Source organism: Chelon labrosus (assembly GCF_963514085.1).
Source record: "Chelon labrosus genome assembly, chromosome: 18".
Lineage (NCBI taxonomy): Eukaryota > Metazoa > Chordata > Actinopteri > Mugiliformes > Mugilidae > Chelon > Chelon labrosus.
In genome coordinates this window covers 23,686,558-23,712,260 of record NC_140351.1, presented here as the reverse complement: position 1 = coordinate 23,712,260, position 25,703 = coordinate 23,686,558, and positions in this window count along the sequence as shown.

The following is a 25,703-nucleotide window of genomic DNA, read 5'->3' as shown; positions in this document are numbered from 1 at the left end:
TTCCCCAAATGTGGGAATCTCGACTGCATAATTTCTGGTAGTGGGGGACTGCGTTCGCGCTCTCCCCTGATAATGTGTGGAAAAATCAACTCTCAATCTTGTTTCTGCAACGTTTGCAGTGGAACCTTGCACACAGACGCACTTCCTTCTCAGTCAGACAATCATAACCCCCACAGTTCAGGGGAGGCTGTTAATTAGTGACTCAGTTGCCAAATGCATTCTATAAATCATAAATAATCTTTCTGTTGGCCAGAAACGTGAACCAATGATCCAATCCACTGGATATATCATTAGCAGATTCGTTTGGACTAGTAGTACCTGCCTTCGTGAAGGTTATATGGTTTGGTTGAAGCCGTTCTGGAAAAGCTGTGTGATCATCCCAATGCACGTCACGCGACTGGCGTTCCGGTCCCAAACCAAACCAAACCACGAGTGAGGGCTACGGTGCTGGGAAGGGCCACATATCCTCCAAGCCGTTGCGAGTATCGCTTCTCGGCCTTTTGGCTAAGATCAAGTGTAGTATCTGTTCTTATCAGTTTAATATCTGATACGTCCCCTACCCGGGGACCATATATTAAATTGATTTTTGGAGCTGGGAGATGGAATAGGGGCTTGCTCCGTCCACTCCACGCATCGACCTGGTATTGCAGTACCTCCGGGAACGGTGCACCCCCCTCTCTACGTGTCAACAAATAAGAAAGGCTCGATAGTTTGCCAGACGACTTGGCAGTCAAACTGCCCAGCCTTACCAGAAGCTTAAACTACCGTTTTTCACTGTCTGGGGGTTACATATTTACCCACTCGAGTGCCCCTTCAAATTTTGGGATTTGAGATTGAAAAGTCTGCTTCTTGCCCCTGTGTGTGTGCGCGTGTGTATCACCACTAGCAGTCCACTACTATTGCTACTACCCGAGTAGAGCGAGTAGTGTGATGAATTCTTATCTAGTCCAAACTAATCTGCTGAGCTGCCGGCGTCCCATGTGAGCAGGCAGCACGGCTGGCGGGCCACACCGCATTAGGGACCGCCCACAGATCCTTAGGCTTGGCTCGCCATCTTCATCCCATCCAGATCCCCTTCAAATGGGGCACAGAAAGCAACCCGAGTTCCAGACGACAACAACAACAAGGTAACAGAGGCCTACAGCCCCCTGTAGGGCCTGCTTTTGGTGACGTGTAGATTGTCAGCACCATCAGTCAGCACGGTGTGTCTGTGAGGGAGTCCCCCGTCTGTGATCTGTACAACTCATACTTACCTGGCAGGGGAGATACCGTGATCAAGAAGGCGGTTCACCCAGGGCGAGGCTCAGCCATTGCACTCCAGGTTGTGCTGACCCGTGCGAATTCCCCAAATGTGGGAATCTCGACTGCATAATTTCTGGTAGTGGGGGACTGCGTTCGCGCTCTCCCCTGATAATGTGTGGAAAAATCAACTCTCAATCTTGTTTCTGCAACGTTTGCAGTGGAACCTTGCACACAGACGCACTTCCTTCTCAGTCAGACAATCATAACCCCCACAGTTCAGGGGAGGCTGTTAATTAGTGACTCAGTTGCCAAATGCATTCTATAAATCATAAATAATCTTTCTGTTGGCCAGAAACGTGAACCAATGATCCAATCCACTGGATATATCATTAGCAGATTCGTTTGGACTAGCAATACCTGCCTTCGTGAAGGTTATATGGTTTGGTTGAAGCCGTTCTGGAAAAGCTGTGTGATCATCCCAATGCACGTCACGCGACTGGCGTTCCGGTCCCAAACCAAACCAAACCACGAGTGAGGGCTACGGTGCTGGGAAGGGCCACATATCCTCCAAGCCGTTGCGAGTATCGCCCTCGGCCTTTTGGCTAAGATCAAGTGTAGTATCTGTTCTTATCAGTTTAATATCTAATACGTCCCCTACCCGGGGACCATATATTAAATTGATTTTTGGAGCTGGGAGATGGAATAGGGGCTTGCTCCGTCCACTCCACGCATCGACCTGGTATTGCAGTACCTCCGGGAACGGTGCACCCCCCTCTCTACGTGTCAACAAATAAGAAAGGCTCGATAGTTTGCCAGACGACTTGGCAGTCAAACTGCCCAGCCTTACCAGAAGCTTAAACTACCGTTTTTCACTGTCTGGGGGTTACATATTTACCCACTCGAGTGCCCCTTCAAATTTTGGGATTTGAGATTGAAAAGTCTGCTTCTTGCCCCTGTGTGTGTGCGCGTGTGTATCACCACTAGCAGTCCACTACTATTGCTACTACCCGAGTAGAGCGAGTAGTGTGATGAATTCTTATCTAGTCCAAACTAATCTGCTGAGCTGCCGGCGTCCCATGTGAGCAGGCAGCACGGCTGGCGGGCCACACCGCATTAGGGACCGCCCACAGATCCTTAGGCTTGGCTCGCCATCTTCATCCCATCCAGATCCCCTTCAAATGGGGCACAGAAAGCAACCCGAGTTCCAGACGACAACAACAACAAGGTAACAGAGGCCTACAGCCCCCTGTAGGGCCTGCTTTTGGTGACGTGTAGATTGTCAGCACCATCAGTCAGCACGGTGTGTCTGTGAGGGAGTCCCCCGTCTGTGATCTGTACAACTCATACTTACCTGGCAGGGGAGATACCGTGATCAAGAAGGTGGTTCACCCAGGGCGAGGCTCAGCCATTGCACTCCAGGTTGTGCTGACCCGTGCGAATTCCCCAAATGTGGGAATCTCGACTGCATAATTTCTGGTAGTGGGGGACTGCGTTCGCGCTCTCCCCTGATAATGTGTGGAAAAATCAACTCTCAATCTTGTTTCTGCAACGTTTGCAGTGGAACCTTGCACACAGACGCACTTCCTTCTCAGTCAGACAATCATAACCCCCACAGTTCAGGGGAGGCTGTTAATTAGTGACTCAGTTGCCAAATGCATTCTATAAATCATAAATAATCTTTCTGTTGGCCAGAAACGTGAACCAATGATCCAATCCACTGGATATATCATTAGCAGATTCGTTTGGACTAGCAATACCTGCCTTCGTGAAGGTTATATGGTTTGGTTGAAGCCGTTCTGGAAAAGCTGTGTGATCATCCCAATGCACGTCACGCGACTGGCGTTCCGGTCCCAAACCAAACCAAACCACGAGTGAGGGCTACGGTGCTGGGAAGGGCCACATATCCTCCAAGCCGTTGCGAGTATCGCTTCTCGGCCTTTTGGCTAAGATCAAGTGTAGTATCTGTTCTTATCAGTTTAATATCTGATACGTCCCCTACCCGGGGACCATATATTAAATTGATTTTTGGAGCTGGGAGATGGAATAGGGGCTTGCTCCGTCCACTCCACGCATCGACCTGGTATTGCAGTACCTCCGGGAACGGTGCACCCCCCTCTCTACGTGTCAACAAATAAGAAAGGCTCGATAGTTTGCCAGACGACTTGGCAGTCAAACTGCCCAGCCTTACCAGAAGCTTAAACTACCGTTTTTCACTGTCTGGGGGTTACATATTTACCCACTCGAGTGCCCCTTCAAATTTTGGGATTTGAGATTGAAAAGTCTGCTTCTTGCCCCTGTGTGTGTGCGCGTGTGTATCACCACTAGCAGTCCACTACTATTGCTACTACCCGAGTAGAGCGAGTAGTGTGATGAATTCTTATCTAGTCCAAACTAATCTGCTGAGCTGCCGGCGTCCCATGTGAGCAGGCAGCACGGCTGGCGGGCCACACCGCATTAGGGACCGCCCACAGATCCTTAGGCTTGGCTCGCCATCTTCATCCCATCCAGATCCCATTCAAATGGGGCACAGAAAGCAACCCGAGTTCCAGACAACAACAACAAGGTAACAGAGGCCTACAGCCCCCTGTAGGGCCTGCTTTTGGTGACGTGTAGATTGTCGGCACCATCAGTCAGCACGGTGTGTCTGTGAGGGAGTCCCCCGTCTGTGATCTGTACAACTCATACTTACCTGGCAGGGGAGATACCGTGATCAAGAAGGCGGTTCACCCAGGGCGAGGCTCAGCCATTGCACTCCAGGTTGTGCTGACCCGTGCGAATTCCCCAAATGTGGGAATCTCGACTGCATAATTTCTGGTAGTGGGGGACTGCGTTCGCGCTCTCCCCTGATAATGTGTGGAAAAATCAACTCTCAATCTTGTTTCTGCAACGTTTGCAGTGGAACCTTGCACACAGACGCACTTCCTTCTCAGTCAGACAATCATAACCCCCACAGTTCAGGGGAGGCTGTTAATTAGTGACTCAGTTGCCAAATGCATTCTATAAATCATAAATAATCTTTCTGTTGGCCAGAAACGTGAACCAATGATCCAATCCACTGGATATATCATTAGCAGATTCGTTTGGACTAGCAATACCTGCCTTCGTGAAGGTTATATGGTTTGGTTGAAGCCGTTCTGGAAAAGCTGTGTGATCATCCCAATGCACGTCACGCGACTGGCGTTCCGGTCCCAAACCAAACCAAACCACGAGTGAGGGCTACGGTGCTGGGAAGGGCCACATATCCTCCAAGCCGTTGCGAGTATCGCTTCTCGGCCTTTTGGCTAAGATCAAGTGTAGTATCTGTTCTTATCAGTTTAATATCTGATACGTCCCCTACCCGGGGACCATATATTAAATTGATTTTTGGAGCTGGGAGATGGAATAGGGGCTTGCTCCGTCCACTCCACGCATCGACCTGGTATTGCAGTACCTCCGGGAACGGTGCACCCCCCTCTCTACGTGTCAACAAATAAGAGAGGCTCGATAGTTTGCCAGACGACTTGGCAGTCAAACTGCCCAGCCTTACCAGAAGCTTAAACTACCGTTTTTCACTGTCTGGGGGTTACATATTTACCCACTCGAGTGCCCCTTCAAATTTTGGGATTTGAGATTGAAAAGTCTGCTTCTTGCCCCTGTGTGTGTGCGCGTGTGTATCACCACTAGCAGTCCACTACTATTGCTACTACCCGAGTAGAGCGAGTAGTGTGATGAATTCTTATCTAGTCCAAACTAATCTGCTGAGCTGCCGGCGTCTCATGTGAGCAGGCAGCACGGCTGGCGGGCCACACCGCATTAGGGACCGCCCACAGATCCTTAGGCTTGGCTCGCCATCTTCATCCCATCCAGATCCCATTCAAATGGGGCACAGAAAGCAACCCGAGTTCCAGACAACAACAACAAGGTAACAGAGGCCTACAGCCCCCTGTAGGGCCTGCTTTTGGTGACGTGTAGATTGTCGGCACCATCAGTCAGCACGGTGTGTCTGTGAGGGAGTCCCCCGTCTGTGATCTGTACAACTCATACTTACCTGGCAGGGGAGATACCGTGATCAAGAAGGCGGTTCACCCAGGGCGAGGCTCAGCCATTGCACTCCAGGTTGTGCTGACCCGTGCGAATTCCCCAAATGTGGGAATCTCGACTGCATAATTTCTGGTAGTGGGGGACTGCGTTCGCGCTCTCCCCTGATAATGTGTGGAAAAATCAACTCTCAATCTTGTTTCTGCAACGTTTGCAGTGGAACCTTGCACACAGACGCACTTCCTTCTCAGTCAGACAATCATAACCCCCACAGTTCAGGGGAGGCTGTTAATTAGTGACTCAGTTGCCAAATGCATTCTATAAATCATAAATAATCTTTCTGTTGGCCAGAAACGTGAACCAATGATCCAATCCACTGGATATATCATTAGCAGATTCGTTTGGACTAGCAATACCTGCCTTCGTGAAGGTTATATGGTTTGGTTGAAGCCGTTCTGGAAAAGCTGTGTGATCATCCCAATGCACGTCACGCGACTGGCGTTCCGGTCCCAAACCAAACCAAACCACGAGTGAGGGCTACGGTGCTGGGAAGGGCCACATATCCTCCAAGCCGTTGCGAGTATCGCTTCTCGGCCTTTTGGCTAAGATCAAGTGTAGTATCTGTTCTTATCAGTTTAATATCTGATACGTCCCCTACCCGGGGACCATATATTAAATTGATTTTTGGAGCTGGGAGATGGAATAGGGGCTTGCTCCGTCCACTCCACGCATCGACCTGGTATTGCAGTACCTCCGGGAACGGTGCACCCCCCTCTCTACGTGTCAACAAATAAGAAAGGCTCGATAGTTTGCCAGACGACTTGGCAGTCAAACTGCCCAGCCTTACCAGAAGCTTAAACTACCGTTTTTCACTGTCTGGGGGTTACATATTTACCCACTCGAGTGCCCCTTCAAATTTTGGGATTTGAGATTGAAAAGTCTGCTTCTTGCCCCTGTGTGTGTGCGCGTGTGTATCACCACTAGCAGTCCACTACTATTGCTACTACCCGAGTAGAGCGAGTAGTGTGATGAATTCTTATCTAGTCCAAACTAATCTGCTGAGCTGCCGGCGTCCCATGTGAGCAGGCAGCACGGCTGGCGGGCCACACCGCATTAGGGACCGCCCACAGATCCTTAGGCTTGGCTCGCCATCTTCATCCCATCCAGATCCCCTTCAAATGGGGCACAGAAAGCAACCCGAGTTCCAGACGACAACAACAACAAGGTAACAGAGGCCTACAGCCCCCTGTAGGGCCTGCTTTTGGTGACGTGTAGATTGTCAGCACCATCAGTCAGCACGGTGTGTCTGTGAGGGAGTCCCCCGTCTGTGATCTGTACAACTCATACTTACCTGGCAGGGGAGATACCGTGATCAAGAAGGTGGTTCACCCAGGGCGAGGCTCAGCCATTGCACTCCAGGTTGTGCTGACCCGTGCGAATTCCCCAAATGTGGGAATCTCGACTGCATAATTTCTGGTAGTGGGGGACTGCGTTCGCGCTCTCCCCTGATAATGTGTGGAAAAATCAACTCTCAATCTTGTTTCTGCAACGTTTGCAGTGGAACCTTGCACACAGACGCACTTCCTTCTCAGTCAGACAATCATAACCCCCACAGTTCAGGGGAGGCTGTTAATTAGTGACTCAGTTGCCAAATGCATTCTATAAATCATAAATAATCTTTCTGTTGGCCAGAAACGTGAACCAATGATCCAATCCACTGGATATATCATTAGCAGATTCGTTTGGACTAGCAATACCTGCCTTCGTGAAGGTTATATGGTTTGGTTGAAGCCGTTCTGGAAAAGCTGTGTGATCATCCCAATGCACGTCACGCGACTGGCGTTCCGGTCCCAAACCAAACCAAACCACGAGTGAGGGCTACGGTGCTGGGAAGGGCCACATATCCTCCAAGCCGTTGCGAGTATCGCTTCTCGGCCTTTTGGCTAAGATCAAGTGTAGTATCTGTTCTTATCAGTTTAATATCTGATACGTCCCCTACCCGGGGACCATATATTAAATTGATTTTTGGAGCTGGGAGATGGAATAGGGGCTTGCTCCGTCCACTCCACGCATCGACCTGGTATTGCAGTACCTCCGGGAACGGTGCACCCCCCTCTCTACGTGTCAACAAATAAGAAAGGCTCGATAGTTTGCCAGACGACTTGGCAGTCAAACTGCCCAGCCTTACCAGAAGCTTAAACTACCGTTTTTCACTGTCTGGGGGTTACATATTTACCCACTCGAGTGCCCCTTCAAATTTTGGGATTTGAGATTGAAAAGTCTGCTTCTTGCCCCTGTGTGTGTGCGCGTGTGTATCACCACTAGCAGTCCACTACTATTGCTACTACCCGAGTAGAGCGAGTAGTGTGATGAATTCTTATCTAGTCCAAACTAATCTGCTGAGCTGCCGGCGTCCCATGTGAGCAGGCAGCACGGCTGGCGGGCCACACCGCATTAGGGACCGCCCACAGATCCTTAGGCTTGGCTCGCCATCTTCATCCCATCCAGATCCCATTCAAATGGGGCACAGAAAGCAACCCGAGTTCCAGACAACAACAACAAGGTAACAGAGGCCTACAGCCCCCTGTAGGGCCTGCTTTTGGTGACGTGTAGATTGTCGGCACCATCAGTCAGCACGGTGTGTCTGTGAGGGAGTCCCCCGTCTGTGATCTGTACAACTCATACTTACCTGGCAGGGGAGATACCGTGATCAAGAAGGCGGTTCACCCAGGGCGAGGCTCAGCCATTGCACTCCAGGTTGTGCTGACCCGTGCGAATTCCCCAAATGTGGGAATCTCGACTGCATAATTTCTGGTAGTGGGGGACTGCGTTCGCGCTCTCCCCTGATAATGTGTGGAAAAATCAACTCTCAATCTTGTTTCTGCAACGTTTGCAGTGGAACCTTGCACACAGACGCACTTCCTTCTCAGTCAGACAATCATAACCCCCACAGTTCAGGGGAGGCTGTTAATTAGTGACTCAGTTGCCAAATGCATTCTATAAATCATAAATAATCTTTCTGTTGGCCAGAAACGTGAACCAATGATCCAATCCACTGGATATATCATTAGCAGATTCGTTTGGACTAGCAATACCTGCCTTCGTGAAGGTTATATGGTTTGGTTGAAGCCGTTCTGGAAAAGCTGTGTGATCATCCCAATGCACGTCACGCGACTGGCGTTCCGGTCCCAAACCAAACCAAACCAAACCACGAGTGAGGGCTACGGTGCTGGGAAGGGCCACATATCCTCCAAGCCGTTGCGAGTATCGCTTCTCGGCCTTTTGGCTAAGATCAAGTGTAGTATCTGTTCTTATCAGTTTAATATCTGATACGTCCCCTACCCGGGGACCATATATTAAATTGATTTTTGGAGCTGGGAGATGGAATAGGGGCTTGCTCCGTCCACTCCACGCATCGACCTGGTATTGCAGTACCTCCGGGAACGGTGCACCCCCCTCTCTACGTGTCAACAAATAAGAAAGGCTCGATAGTTTGCCAGACGACTTGGCAGTCAAACTGCCCAGCCTTACCAGAAGCTTAAACTACCGTTTTTCACTGTCTGGGGGTTACATATTTACCCACTCGAGTGCCCCTTCAAATTTTGGGATTTGAGATTGAAAAGTCTGCTTCTTGCCCCTGTGTGTGTGCGCGTGTGTATCACCACTAGCAGTCCACTACTATTGCTACTACCCGAGTAGAGCGAGTAGTGTGATGAATTCTTATCTAGTCCAAACTAATCTGCTGAGCTGCCGGCGTCCCATGTGAGCAGGCAGCACGGCTGGCGGGCCACACCGCATTAGGGACCGCCCACAGATCCTTAGGCTTGGCTCGCCATCTTCATCCCATCCAGATCCCATTCAAATGGGGCACAGAAAGCAACCCGAGTTCCAGACAACAACAACAAGGTAACAGAGGCCTACAGCCCCCTGTAGGGCCTGCTTTTGGTGACGTGTAGATTGTCGGCACCATCAGTCAGCACGGTGTGTCTGTGAGGGAGTCCCCCGTCTGTGATCTGTACAACTCATACTTACCTGGCAGGGGAGATACCGTGATCAAGAAGGCGGTTCACCCAGGGCGAGGCTCAGCCATTGCACTCCAGGTTGTGCTGACCCGTGCGAATTCCCCAAATGTGGGAATCTCGACTGCATAATTTCTGGTAGTGGGGGACTGCGTTCGCGCTCTCCCCTGATAATGTGTGGAAAAATCAACTCTCAATCTTGTTTCTGCAACGTTTGCAGTGGAACCTTGCACACAGACGCACTTCCTTCTCAGTCAGACAATCATAACCCCCACAGTTCAGGGGAGGCTGTTAATTAGTGACTCAGTTGCCAAATGCATTCTATAAATCATAAATAATCTTTCTGTTGGCCAGAAACGTGAACCAATGATCCAATCCACTGGATATATCATTAGCAGATTCGTTTGGACTAGCAATACCTGCCTTCGTGAAGGTTATATGGTTTGGTTGAAGCCGTTCTGGAAAAGCTGTGTGATCATCCCAATGCACGTCACGCGACTGGCGTTCCGGTCCCAAACCAAACCAAACCAAACCACGAGTGAGGGCTACGGTGCTGGGAAGGGCCACATATCCTCCAAGCCGTTGCGAGTATCGCTTCTCGGCCTTTTGGCTAAGATCAAGTGTAGTATCTGTTCTTATCAGTTTAATATCTGATACGTCCCCTACCCGGGGACCATATATTAAATTGATTTTTGGAGCTGGGAGATGGAATAGGGGCTTGCTCCGTCCACTCCACGCATCGACCTGGTATTGCAGTACCTCCGGGAACGGTGCACCCCCCTCTCTACGTGTCAACAAATAAGAAAGGCTCGATAGTTTGCCAGACGACTTGGCAGTCAAACTGCCCAGCCTTACCAGAAGCTTAAACTACCGTTTTTCACTGTCTGGGGGTTACATATTTACCCACTCGAGTGCCCCTTCAAATTTTGGGATTTGAGATTGAAAAGTCTGCTTCTTGCCCCTGTGTGTGTGCGCGTGTGTATCACCACTAGCAGTCCACTACTATTGCTACTACCCGAGTAGAGCGAGTAGTGTGATGAATTCTTATCTAGTCCAAACTAATCTGCTGAGCTGCCGGCGTCCCATGTGAGCAGGCAGCACGGCTGGCGGGCCACACCGCATTAGGGACCGCCCACAGATCCTTAGGCTTGGCTCGCCATCTTCATCCCATCCAGATCCCATTCAAATGGGGCACAGAAAGCAACCCGAGTTCCAGACAACAACAACAAGGTAACAGAGGCCTACAGCCCCCTGTAGGGCCTGCTTTTGGTGACGTGTAGATTGTCGGCACCATCAGTCAGCACGGTGTGTCTGTGAGGGAGTCCCCCGTCTGTGATCTGTACAACTCATACTTACCTGGCAGGGGAGATACCGTGATCAAGAAGGCGGTTCACCCAGGGCGAGGCTCAGCCATTGCACTCCAGGTTGTGCTGACCCGTGCGAATTCCCCAAATGTGGGAATCTCGACTGCATAATTTCTGGTAGTGGGGGACTGCGTTCGCGCTCTCCCCTGATAATGTGTGGAAAAATCAACTCTCAATCTTGTTTCTGCAACGTTTGCAGTGGAACCTTGCACACAGACGCACTTCCTTCTCAGTCAGACAATCATAACCCCCACAGTTCAGGGGAGGCTGTTAATTAGTGACTCAGTTGCCAAATGCATTCTATAAATCATAAATAATCTTTCTGTTGGCCAGAAACGTGAACCAATGATCCAATCCACTGGATATATCATTAGCAGATTCGTTTGGACTAGCAATACCTGCCTTCGTGAAGGTTATATGGTTTGGTTGAAGCCGTTCTGGAAAAGCTGTGTGATCATCCCAATGCACGTCACGCGACTGGCGTTCCGGTCCCAAACCAAACCAAACCAAACCACGAGTGAGGGCTACGGTGCTGGGAAGGGCCACATATCCTCCAAGCCGTTGCGAGTATCGCTTCTCGGCCTTTTGGCTAAGATCAAGTGTAGTATCTGTTCTTATCAGTTTAATATCTGATACGTCCCCTACCCGGGGACCATATATTAAATTGATTTTTGGAGCTGGGAGATGGAATAGGGGCTTGCTCCGTCCACTCCACGCATCGACCTGGTATTGCAGTACCTCCGGGAACGGTGCACCCCCCTCTCTACGTGTCAACAAATAAGAAAGGCTCGATAGTTTGCCAGACGACTTGGCAGTCAAACTGCCCAGCCTTACCAGAAGCTTAAACTACCGTTTTTCACTGTCTGGGGGTTACATATTTACCCACTCGAGTGCCCCTTCAAATTTTGGGATTTGAGATTGAAAAGTCTGCTTCTTGCCCCTGTGTGTGTGCGCGTGTGTATCACCACTAGCAGTCCACTACTATTGCTACTACCCGAGTAGAGCGAGTAGTGTGATGAATTCTTATCTAGTCCAAACTAATCTGCTGAGCTGCCGGCGTCCCATGTGAGCAGGCAGCACGGCTGGCGGGCCACACCGCATTAGGGACCGCCCACAGATCCTTAGGCTTGGCTCGCCATCTTCATCCCATCCAGATCCCCTTCAAATGGGGCACAGAAAGCAACCCGAGTTCCAGACGACAACAACAACAAGGTAACAGAGGCCTACAGCCCCCTGTAGGGCCTGCTTTTGGTGACGTGTAGATTGTCAGCACCATCAGTCAGCACGGTGTGTCTGTGAGGGAGTCCCCCGTCTGTGATCTGTACAACTCATACTTACCTGGCAGGGGAGATACCGTGATCAAGAAGGTGGTTCACCCAGGGCGAGGCTCAGCCATTGCACTCCAGGTTGTGCTGACCCGTGCGAATTCCCCAAATGTGGGAATCTCGACTGCATAATTTCTGGTAGTGGGGGACTGCGTTCGCGCTCTCCCCTGATAATGTGTGGAAAAATCAACTCTCAATCTTGTTTCTGCAACGTTTGCAGTGGAACCTTGCACACAGACGCACTTCCTTCTCAGTCAGACAATCATAACCCCCACAGTTCAGGGGAGGCTGTTAATTAGTGACTCAGTTGCCAAATGCATTCTATAAATCATAAATAATCTTTCTGTTGGCCAGAAACGTGAACCAATGATCCAATCCACTGGATATATCATTAGCAGATTCGTTTGGACTAGCAATACCTGCCTTCGTGAAGGTTATATGGTTTGGTTGAAGCCGTTCTGGAAAAGCTGTGTGATCATCCCAATGCACGTCACGCGACTGGCGTTCCGGTCCCAAACCAAACCAAACCACGAGTGAGGGCTACGGTGCTGGGAAGGGCCACATATCCTCCAAGCCGTTGCGAGTATCGCTTCTCGGCCTTTTGGCTAAGATCAAGTGTAGTATCTGTTCTTATCAGTTTAATATCTGATACGTCCCCTACCCGGGGACCATATATTAAATTGATTTTTGGAGCTGGGAGATGGAATAGGGGCTTGCTCCGTCCACTCCACGCATCGACCTGGTATTGCAGTACCTCCGGGAACGGTGCACCCCCCTCTCTACGTGTCAACAAATAAGAAAGGCTCGATAGTTTGCCAGACGACTTGGCAGTCAAACTGCCCAGCCTTACCAGAAGCTTAAACTACCGTTTTTCACTGTCTGGGGGTTACATATTTACCCACTCGAGTGCCCCTTCAAATTTTGGGATTTGAGATTGAAAAGTCTGCTTCTTGCCCCTGTGTGTGTGCGCGTGTGTATCACCACTAGCAGTCCACTACTATTGCTACTACCCGAGTAGAGCGAGTAGTGTGATGAATTCTTATCTAGTCCAAACTAATCTGCTGAGCTGCCGGCGTCCCATGTGAGCAGGCAGCACGGCTGGCGGGCCACACCGCATTAGGGACCGCCCACAGATCCTTAGGCTTGGCTCGCCATCTTCATCCCATCCAGATCCCCTTCAAATGGGGCACAGAAAGCAACCCGAGTTCCAGACGACAACAACAACAAGGTAACAGAGGCCTACAGCCCCCTGTAGGGCCTGCTTTTGGTGACGTGTAGATTGTCAGCACCATCAGTCAGCACGGTGTGTCTGTGAGGGAGTCCCCCGTCTGTGATCTGTACAACTCATACTTACCTGGCAGGGGAGATACCGTGATCAAGAAGGCGGTTCACCCAGGGCGAGGCTCAGCCATTGCACTCCAGGTTGTGCTGACCCGTGCGAATTCCCCAAATGTGGGAATCTCGACTGCATAATTTCTGGTAGTGGGGGACTGCGTTCGCGCTCTCCCCTGATAATGTGTGGAAAAATCAACTCTCAATCTTGTTTCTGCAACGTTTGCAGTGGAACCTTGCACACAGACGCACTTCCTTCTCAGTCAGACAATCATAACCCCCACAGTTCAGGGGAGGCTGTTAATTAGTGACTCAGTTGCCAAATGCATTCTATAAATCATAAATAATCTTTCTGTTGGCCAGAAACGTGAACCAATGATCCAATCCACTGGATATATCATTAGCAGATTCGTTTGGACTAGCAATACCTGCCTTCGTGAAGGTTATATGGTTTGGTTGAAGCCGTTCTGGAAAAGCTGTGTGATCATCCCAATGCACGTCACGCGACTGGCGTTCCGGTCCCAAACCAAACCAAACCACGAGTGAGGGCTACGGTGCTGGGAAGGGCCACATATCCTCCAAGCCGTTGCGAGTATCGCCCTCGGCCTTTTGGCTAAGATCAAGTGTAGTATCTGTTCTTATCAGTTTAATATCTAATACGTCCCCTACCCGGGGACCATATATTAAATTGATTTTTGGAGCTGGGAGATGGAATAGGGGCTTGCTCCGTCCACTCCACGCATCGACCTGGTATTGCAGTACCTCCGGGAACGGTGCACCCCCCTCTCTACGTGTCAACAAATAAGAAAGGCTCGATAGTTTGCCAGACGACTTGGCAGTCAAACTGCCCAGCCTTACCAGAAGCTTAAACTACCGTTTTTCACTGTCTGGGGGTTACATATTTACCCACTCGAGTGCCCCTTCAAATTTTGGGATTTGAGATTGAAAAGTCTGCTTCTTGCCCCTGTGTGTGTGCGCGTGTGTATCACCACTAGCAGTCCACTACTATTGCTACTACCCGAGTAGAGCGAGTAGTGTGATGAATTCTTATCTAGTCCAAACTAATCTGCTGAGCTGCCGGCGTCCCATGTGAGCAGGCAGCACGGCTGGCGGGCCACACCGCATTAGGGACCGCCCACAGATCCTTAGGCTTGGCTCGCCATCTTCATCCCATCCAGATCCCCTTCAAATGGGGCACAGAAAGCAACCCGAGTTCCAGACGACAACAACAACAAGGTAACAGAGGCCTACAGCCCCCTGTAGGGCCTGCTTTTGGTGACGTGTAGATTGTCAGCACCATCAGTCAGCACGGTGTGTCTGTGAGGGAGTCCCCCGTCTGTGATCTGTACAACTCATACTTACCTGGCAGGGGAGATACCGTGATCAAGAAGGTGGTTCACCCAGGGCGAGGCTCAGCCATTGCACTCCAGGTTGTGCTGACCCGTGCGAATTCCCCAAATGTGGGAATCTCGACTGCATAATTTCTGGTAGTGGGGGACTGCGTTCGCGCTCTCCCCTGATAATGTGTGGAAAAATCAACTCTCAATCTTGTTTCTGCAACGTTTGCAGTGGAACCTTGCACACAGACGCACTTCCTTCTCAGTCAGACAATCATAACCCCCACAGTTCAGGGGAGGCTGTTAATTAGTGACTCAGTTGCCAAATGCATTCTATAAATCATAAATAATCTTTCTGTTGGCCAGAAACGTGAACCAATGATCCAATCCACTGGATATATCATTAGCAGATTCGTTTGGACTAGCAATACCTGCCTTCGTGAAGGTTATATGGTTTGGTTGAAGCCGTTCTGGAAAAGCTGTGTGATCATCCCAATGCACGTCACGCGACTGGCGTTCCGGTCCCAAACCAAACCAAACCACGAGTGAGGGCTACGGTGCTGGGAAGGGCCACATATCCTCCAAGCCGTTGCGAGTATCGCTTCTCGGCCTTTTGGCTAAGATCAAGTGTAGTATCTGTTCTTATCAGTTTAATATCTGATACGTCCCCTACCCGGGGACCATATATTAAATTGATTTTTGGAGCTGGGAGATGGAATAGGGGCTTGCTCCGTCCACTCCACGCATCGACCTGGTATTGCAGTACCTCCGGGAACGGTGCACCCCCCTCTCTACGTGTCAACAAATAAGAAAGGCTCGATAGTTTGCCAGACGACTTGGCAGTCAAACTGCCCAGCCTTACCAGAAGCTTAAACTACCGTTTTTCACTGTCTGGGGGTTACATATTTACCCACTCGAGTGCCCCTTCAAATTTTGGGATTTGAGATTGAAAAGTCTGCTTCTTGCCCCTGTGTGTGTGCGCGTGTGTATCACCACTAGCAGTCCACTACTATTGCTACTACCCGAGTAGAGCGAGTAGTGTGATGAATTCTTATCTAGTCCAAACTAATCTGCTGAGCTGCCGGCGTCCCATGTGAGCAGGCAGCACGGCTGGCGGGCCACACCGCATTAGGGACCGCCCACAGATCCTTAGGCTTGGCTCGCCATCTTCATCCCATCCAGATCCCATTCAAATGGGGCACAGAAAGCAACCCGAGTTCCAGACAACAACAACAAGGTAACAGAGGCCTACAGCCCCCTGTAGGGCCTGCTTTTGGTGACGTGTAGATTGTCGGCACCATCAGTCAGCACGGTGTGTCTGTGAGGGAGTCCCCCGTCTGTGATCTGTACAACTCATACTTACCTGGCAGGGGAGATACCGTGATCAAGAAGGCGGTTCACCCAGGGCGAGGCTCAGCCATTGCACTCCAGGTTGTGCTGACCCGTGCGAATTCCCCAAATGTGGGAATCTCGACTGCATAATTTCTGGTAGTGGGGGACTGCGTTCGCGCTCTCCCCTGATAATGTGTGGAAAAATCAACTCTCAATCTTGTTTCTGCAACGTTTGCAGTGGAACCTTGCACACAGACGCACTTCCTTCTCAGTCAGACAATCATAACCCCCACAGTTCAGGGGAGGCTGTTAATTAGTGACTCAGTTGCCAAATGCATTCTATAAATCATAAATAATCTTTCTGTTGGCCAGAAACGTGAACCAATGATCCAATCCACTGGATATATCATTAGCAGATTCGTTTGGACTAGCAATACCTGCCTTCGTGAAGGTTATATGGTTTGGTTGAAGCCGTTCTGGAAAAGCTGTGTGATCATCCCAATGCACGTCACGCGACTGGCGTTCCGGTCCCAAACCAAACCAAACCACGAGTGAGGGCTACGGTGCTGGGAAGGGCCACATATCCTCCAAGCCGTTGCGAGTATCGCTTCTCGGCCTTTTGGCTAAGATCAAGTGTAGTATCTGTTCTTATCAGTTTAATATCTGATACGTCCCCTACCCGGGGACCATATATTAAATTGATTTTTGGAGCTGGGAGATGGAATAGGGGCTTGCTCCGTCCACTCCACGCATCGACCTGGTATTGCAGTACCTCCGGGAACGGTGCACCCCCCTCTCTACGTGTCAACAAATAAGAGAGGCTCGATAGTTTGCCAGACGACTTGGCAGTCAAACTGCCCAGCCTTACCAGAAGCTTAAACTACCGTTTTTCACTGTCTGGGGGTTACATATTTACCCACTCGAGTGCCCCTTCAAATTTTGGGATTTGAGATTGAAAAGTCTGCTTCTTGCCCCTGTGTGTGTGCGCGTGTGTATCACCACTAGCAGTCCACTACTATTGCTACTACCCGAGTAGAGCGAGTAGTGTGATGAATTCTTATCTAGTCCAAACTAATCTGCTGAGCTGCCGGCGTCTCATGTGAGCAGGCAGCACGGCTGGCGGGCCACACCGCATTAGGGACCGCCCACAGATCCTTAGGCTTGGCTCGCCATCTTCATCCCATCCAGATCCCATTCAAATGGGGCACAGAAAGCAACCCGAGTTCCAGACAACAACAACAAGGTAACAGAGGCCTACAGCCCCCTGTAGGGCCTGCTTTTGGTGACGTGTAGATTGTCGGCACCATCAGTCAGCACGGTGTGTCTGTGAGGGAGTCCCCCGTCTGTGATCTGTACAACTCATACTTACCTGGCAGGGGAGATACCGTGATCAAGAAGGCGGTTCACCCAGGGCGAGGCTCAGCCATTGCACTCCAGGTTGTGCTGACCCGTGCGAATTCCCCAAATGTGGGAATCTCGACTGCATAATTTCTGGTAGTGGGGGACTGCGTTCGCGCTCTCCCCTGATAATGTGTGGAAAAATCAACTCTCAATCTTGTTTCTGCAACGTTTGCAGTGGAACCTTGCACACAGACGCACTTCCTTCTCAGTCAGACAATCATAACCCCCACAGTTCAGGGGAGGCTGTTAATTAGTGACTCAGTTGCCAAATGCATTCTATAAATCATAAATAATCTTTCTGTTGGCCAGAAACGTGAACCAATGATCCAATCCACTGGATATATCATTAGCAGATTCGTTTGGACTAGCAATACCTGCCTTCGTGAAGGTTATATGGTTTGGTTGAAGCCGTTCTGGAAAAGCTGTGTGATCATCCCAATGCACGTCACGCGACTGGCGTTCCGGTCCCAAACCAAACCAAACCACGAGTGAGGGCTACGGTGCTGGGAAGGGCCACATATCCTCCAAGCCGTTGCGAGTATCGCTTCTCGGCCTTTTGGCTAAGATCAAGTGTAGTATCTGTTCTTATCAGTTTAATATCTGATACGTCCCCTACCCGGGGACCATATATTAAATTGATTTTTGGAGCTGGGAGATGGAATAGGGGCTTGCTCCGTCCACTCCACGCATCGACCTGGTATTGCAGTACCTCCGGGAACGGTGCACCCCCCTCTCTACGTGTCAACAAATAAGAAAGGCTCGATAGTTTGCCAGACGACTTGGCAGTCAAACTGCCCAGCCTTACCAGAAGCTTAAACTACCGTTTTTCACTGTCTGGGGGTTACATATTTACCCACTCGAGTGCCCCTTCAAATTTTGGGATTTGAGATTGAAAAGTCTGCTTCTTGCCCCTGTGTGTGTGCGCGTGTGTATCACCACTAGCAGTCCACTACTATTGCTACTACCCGAGTAGAGCGAGTAGTGTGATGAATTCTTATCTAGTCCAAACTAATCTGCTGAGCTGCCGGCGTCCCATGTGAGCAGGCAGCACGGCTGGCGGGCCACACCGCATTAGGGACCGCCCACAGATCCTTAGGCTTGGCTCGCCATCTTCATCCCATCCAGATCCCCTTCAAATGGGGCACAGAAAGCAACCCGAGTTCCAGACGACAACAACAACAAGGTAACAGAGGCCTACAGCCCCCTGTAGGGCCTGCTTTTGGTGACGTGTAGATTGTCAGCACCATCAGTCAGCACGGTGTGTCTGTGAGGGAGTCCCCCGTCTGTGATCTGTACAACTCATACTTACCTGGCAGGGGAGATACCGTGATCAAGAAGGTGGTTCACCCAGGGCGAGGCTCAGCCATTGCACTCCAGGTTGTGCTGACCCGTGCGAATTCCCCAAATGTGGGAATCTCGACTGCATAATTTCTGGTAGTGGGGGACTGCGTTCGCGCTCTCCCCTGATAATGTGTGGAAAAATCAACTCTCAATCTTGTTTCTGCAACGTTTGCAGTGGAACCTTGCACACAGACGCACTTCCTTCTCAGTCAGACAATCATAACCCCCACAGTTCAGGGGAGGCTGTTAATTAGTGACTCAGTTGCCAAATGCATTCTATAAATCATAAATAATCTTTCTGTTGGCCAGAAACGTGAACCAATGATCCAATCCACTGGATATATCATTAGCAGATTCGTTTGGACTAGCAATACCTGCCTTCGTGAAGGTTATATGGTTTGGTTGAAGCCGTTCTGGAAAAGCTGTGTGATCATCCCAATGCACGTCACGCGACTGGCGTTCCGGTCCCAAACCAAACCAAACCACGAGTGAGGGCTACGGTGCTGGGAAGGGCCACATATCCTCCAAGCCGTTGCGAGTATCGCTTCTCGGCCTTTTGGCTAAGATCAAGTGTAGTATCTGTTCTTATCAGTTTAATATCTTATACGTCCCCTACCCGGGGACCATATATTAAATTGATTTTTGGAGCTGGGAGATGGAATAGGGGCTTGCTCCGTCCACTCCACGCATCGACCTGGTATTGCAGTACCTCCGGGAACGGTGCACCCCCCTCTCTACGTGTCAACAAATAAGAAAGGCTCGATAGTTTGCCAGACGACTTGGCAGTCAAACTGCCCAGCCTTACCAGAAGCTTAAACTACCGTTTTTCACTGTCTGGGGGTTACATATTTACCCACTCGAGTGCCCCTTCAAATTTTGGGATTTGAGATTGAAAAGTCTGCTTCTTGCCCCTGTGTGTGTGCGCGTGTGTATCACCACTAGCAGTCCACTACTATTGCTACTACCCGAGTAGAGCGAGTAGTGTGATGAATTCTTATCTAGTCCAAACTAATCTGCTGAGCTGCCGGCGTCCCATGTGAGCAGGCAGCACGGCTGGCGGGCCACACCGCATTAGGGACCGCCCACAGATCCTTAGGCTTGGCTCGCCATCTTCATCCCATCCAGATCCCATTCAAATGGGGCACAGAAAGCAACCCGAGTTCCAGACAACAACAACAAGGTAACAGAGGCCTACAGCCCCCTGTAGGGCCTGCTTTTGGTGACGTGTAGATTGTCGGCACCATCAGTCAGCACGGTGTGTCTGTGAGGGAGTCCCCCGTCTGTGATCTGTACAACTCATACTTACCTGGCAGGGGAGATACCGTGATCAAGAAGGCGGTTCACCCAGGGCGAGGCTCAGCCATTGCACTCCAGGTTGTGCTGACCCGTGCGAATTCCCCAAATGTGGGAATCTCGACTGCATAATTTCTGGTAGTGGGGGACTGCGTTCGCGCTCTCCCCTGATAATGTGTGGAAAAATCAACTCTCAATCTTGTTTCTGCAACGTTTGCAGTGGAACCTTGCACACAGACGCACTTCCTTCTCAGTCAGACAATCATAACCCCCACAGTTCAGGGGAGGCTGTTAATTAGTGACTCAGTTGCCAAATGCATTCTATAAATCATAAATAATCTTTCTGTTGGCCAGAAACGTGAACCAATGATCCAATCCACTGGATATATCATTAGCAGATTCGTTTGGACTAGCAATACCTGCCTTCGTGAAGGTTATATGGTTTGGTTGAAGCCGTTCTGGAAAAGCTGTGTGATCATCCCAATGCACGTCACGCGACTGGCGTTCCGGTCCCAAACCAAACCAAACCAAACCACGAGTGAGGGCTACGGTGCTGGGAAGGGCCACATATCCTCCAAGCCGTTGCGAGTATCGCTTCTCGGCCTTTTGGCTAAGATCAAGTGTAGTATCTGTTCTTATCAGTTTAATATCTGATACGTCCCCTACCCGGGGACCATATATTAAATTGATTTTTGGAGCTGGGAGATGGAATAGGGGCTTGCTCCGTCCACTCCACGCATCGACCTGGTATTGCAGTACCTCCGGGAACGGTGCACCCCCCTCTCTACGTGTCAACAAATAAGAAAGGCTCGATAGTTTGCCAGACGACTTGGCAGTCAAACTGCCCAGCCTTACCAGAAGCTTAAACTACCGTTTTTCACTGTCTGGGGGTTACATATTTACCCACTCGAGTGCCCCTTCAAATTTTGGGATTTGAGATTGAAAAGTCTGCTTCTTGCCCCTGTGTGTGTGCGCGTGTGTATCACCACTAGCAGTCCACTACTATTGCTACTACCCGAGTAGAGCGAGTAGTGTGATGAATTCTTATCTAGTCCAAACTAATCTGCTGAGCTGCCGGCGTCCCATGTGAGCAGGCAGCACGGCTGGCGGGCCACACCGCATTAGGGACCGCCCACAGATCCTTAGGCTTGGCTCGCCATCTTCATCCCATCCAGATCCCATTCAAATGGGGCACAGAAAGCAACCCGAGTTCCAGACAACAACAACAAGGTAACAGAGGCCTACAGCCCCCTGTAGGGCCTGCTTTTGGTGACGTGTAGATTGTCGGCACCATCAGTCAGCACGGTGTGTCTGTGAGGGAGTCCCCCGTCTGTGATCTGTACAACTCATACTTACCTGGCAGGGGAGATACCGTGATCAAGAAGGCGGTTCACCCAGGGCGAGGCTCAGCCATTGCACTCCAGGTTGTGCTGACCCGTGCGAATTCCCCAAATGTGGGAATCTCGACTGCATAATTTCTGGTAGTGGGGGACTGCGTTCGCGCTCTCCCCTGATAATGTGTGGAAAAATCAACTCTCAATCTTGTTTCTGCAACGTTTGCAGTGGAACCTTGCACACAGACGCACTTCCTTCTCAGTCAGACAATCATAACCCCCACAGTTCAGGGGAGGCTGTTAATTAGTGACTCAGTTGCCAAATGCATTCTATAAATCATAAATAATCTTTCTGTTGGCCAGAAACGTGAACCAATGATCCAATCCACTGGATATATCATTAGCAGATTCGTTTGGACTAGCAATACCTGCCTTCGTGAAGGTTATATGGTTTGGTTGAAGCCGTTCTGGAAAAGCTGTGTGATCATCCCAATGCACGTCACGCGACTGGCGTTCCGGTCCCAAACCAAACCAAACCAAACCACGAGTGAGGGCTACGGTGCTGGGAAGGGCCACATATCCTCCAAGCCGTTGCGAGTATCGCTTCTCGGCCTTTTGGCTAAGATCAAGTGTAGTATCTGTTCTTATCAGTTTAATATCTGATACGTCCCCTACCCGGGGACCATATATTAAATTGATTTTTGGAGCTGGGAGATGGAATAGGGGCTTGCTCCGTCCACTCCACGCATCGACCTGGTATTGCAGTACCTCCGGGAACGGTGCACCCCCCTCTCTACGTGTCAACAAATAAGAAAGGCTCGATAGTTTGCCAGACGACTTGGCAGTCAAACTGCCCAGCCTTACCAGAAGCTTAAACTACCGTTTTTCACTGTCTGGGGGTTACATATTTACCCACTCGAGTGCCCCTTCAAATTTTGGGATTTGAGATTGAAAAGTCTGCTTCTTGCCCCTGTGTGTGTGCGCGTGTGTATCACCACTAGCAGTCCACTACTATTGCTACTACCCGAGTAGAGCGAGTAGTGTGATGAATTCTTATCTAGTCCAAACTAATCTGCTGAGCTGCCGGCGTCCCATGTGAGCAGGCAGCACGGCTGGCGGGCCACACCGCATTAGGGACCGCCCACAGATCCTTAGGCTTGGCTCGCCATCTTCATCCCATCCAGATCCCATTCAAATGGGGCACAGAAAGCAACCCGAGTTCCAGACAACAACAACAAGGTAACAGAGGCCTACAGCCCCCTGTAGGGCCTGCTTTTGGTGACGTGTAGATTGTCGGCACCATCAGTCAGCACGGTGTGTCTGTGAGGGAGTCCCCCGTCTGTGATCTGTACAACTCATACTTACCTGGCAGGGGAGATACCGTGATCAAGAAGGCGGTTCACCCAGGGCGAGGCTCAGCCATTGCACTCCAGGTTGTGCTGACCCGTGCGAATTCCCCAAATGTGGGAATCTCGACTGCATAATTTCTGGTAGTGGGGGACTGCGTTCGCGCTCTCCCCTGATAATGTGTGGAAAAATCAACTCTCAATCTTGTTTCTGCAACGTTTGCAGTGGAACCTTGCACACAGACGCACTTCCTTCTCAGTCAGACAATCATAACCCCCACAGTTCAGGGGAGGCTGTTAATTAGTGACTCAGTTGCCAAATGCATTCTATAAATCATAAATAATCTTTCTGTTGGCCAGAAACGTGAACCAATGATCCAATCCACTGGATATATCATTAGCAGATTCGTTTGGACTAGCAATACCTGCCTTCGTGAAGGTTATATGGTTTGGTTGAAGCCGTTCTGGAAAAGCTGTGTGATCATCCCAATGCACGTCACGCGACTGGCGTTCCGGTCCCAAACCAAACCAAACCACGAGTGAGGGCTACGGTGCTGGGAAGGGCCACATATCCTCCAAGCCGTTGCGAGTATCGCTTCTCGGCCTTTTGGCTAAGATCAAGTGTAGTATCTGTTCTTATCAGTTTAATATCTGATACGTCCCCTACCCGGGGACCATATATTAAATTGATTTTTGGAGCTGGGAGATGGAATAGGGGCTTGCTCCGTCCACTCCACGCATCGACCTGGTATTGCAGTACCTCCGGGAACGGTGCACCCCCCTCTCTACGTGTCAACAAATAAGAAAGGCTCGATAGTTTGCCAGACGACTTGGCAGTCAAACTGCCCAGCCTTACCAGAAGCTTAAACTACCGTTTTTCACTGTCTGGGGTGTTATAGACTGAAAATGTGTTACTGTGTTATCAGGGAATGGCACCCCGGAACCTTTATTAATTAACCCAGTGACCCCCAGGAATGTTTAGAAGTGTACCCCTCCCGGTTGATACGCTGCTACCTGTGTGATGCTACCTGTTTTATGAGTGCTGTTGCAGACGAAGTAAAGTCCGTTAAGCCGTTCGAAGAGTGCGTGCATTATTAACCATCCAAGGTTATAACACTGGCGCCGAGGATTAAAGTCGATTTAGGTCGAAGAAGAAGTTTTCCGTGTAGTTAAAATCATGGCGACTGTTGGTTCACTTAGTGAATATGTCGAGTCAGACGGGGACTGGATTGAATACGTCGAGAGACTGGAGCACTTTTTCCTGGCAAATGACATTACAGAAGAGGAGAAGAAACGCTCCATCCTCCTCAGTGTGTGCGGGGCAAAGACGTATAAATTGATACGCAACCTGGCCACGCCGCGGAGCCCAGGAGGTATTGGATTTAGGGAGCTGGTGAAGATGGTACAGGACCACCACAACCCGAAGCCATCTGTAATTGTTCAGCGTTTCAAGTTCCATACGCATGCCCGCAGGCCAGGAGTTTCGGTGGCGGCGTTTGTGGCGGAGCTGAGGCAGTTATCACAGCACTGTGAGTTTGGAGCGGCCCTGGATGACATGCTGCGCGACAGGTTAGTCTGCGGCATCGGTGATGACGGTATGCAGCGCCGGTTGTTGGGAGAGGCCACACTCACGTTCAAGAAGGCGCTAGAGATTGCACAGGCAATGGAAACAGCGGCAAATAATACTAAAGACATTCAACAAGCTAACGGGAGTGTGCAGCCACGCGCCGTTCATCGGGTGTTCAAAGAGACAGGCAAGCCATCAAAGTCAGTTGAATGTTACCGGTGCGGAGGTGCACATTTTGCTAATGACTGTAGCTTTAAAGACGCCGTATGTCATAACTGTAAGAAAAAGGGGCACATTGCAAGGAAGTGCAGAGCTGCTAAAAATAAACAGAAAAAGGAGTGGGGGAAGTCAAAGCCCAAAATGAACACACATCACCTGCAGAGTGAGGAGGCTGAGGAGCAGGTTTCCTTTAACATGTTCAACCTCATCGACCTCAGTGAGCCCCGGGCTGAGCCCATCACGGCAACATTGCACATAAATGGAAAGGGGCTGGAGATGGAGGTGGACACGGGAGCCTCAGCATCAGTCATAAGTCAAGCTACATACCTCAACTTGTGGCGCTCGGAGGAGGCGCCTGCACTCAAAGAAGCTAACGTCAGACTGAGAACTTATACGGGTGAGTGCATTCCACTTCTTGGATCTATAGAAGTTAACCTTGTGTACCAAGGGCAGGAGGCTGCAGCTAGACTGTTTGTGGTTAAGGGGGAGGGGCCGAGTTTGCTGGGTCGGGACATCCTGAAGAAAGTTCGCCTGAACTGGGGGGAAATCAAGCACATGAGAGTGATTGAAGACATCCTAGGGAAGTACGCAGATGTTTTTAAAGATGAGCTGGGGACCCTTCGTGGCACAACTGTGAAACTATGTGTAGACCCCAGAGCACAACCACGTTTCTTCAGACCCCGCCCAGTGCCATATGCTATGAAAGCCAAGGTGGAGGCAGAGCTGGTGAGACTCCAGCAGCTAGGTGTCATTGAGCCTATTGAGTTTTCAGACTGGGCAGCCCCAATTGTGCCGGTTTTGAAAGAGGATGGTGAGGTGCGCATCTGTGGGGACTACAAACTGACAGCAAACCAGGCCTCACAGCTTGATACCTACCCTCTGCCACGTGTGGAGGACCTGTTTGCCACTCTGGCAGGTGGAAAAACGTTCACGAAACTGGACATGAGTCATGCATACCAGCAGCTGCTGTTGGACGAGGAATCCAAACAGTACGTCACCATCAACACCCACAAGGGGTTGTTCAGGTACAACCGCCTGGTATTCGGCGTCGCATCCAGCCCTGCTATCTTTCAACGCACCATGGACAATCTGCTCCAAAACATTCCCCATGTGGCAGTCTATCTGGATGACATTTTGGTCACAGGTAGAACAGAGGAGGAGCATCTGAGTAACTTGGACCAGGTGTTGAAGAGGATGGCAGAAGCCGGGCTGCGGCTGAAGAGCAGTAAGTGTG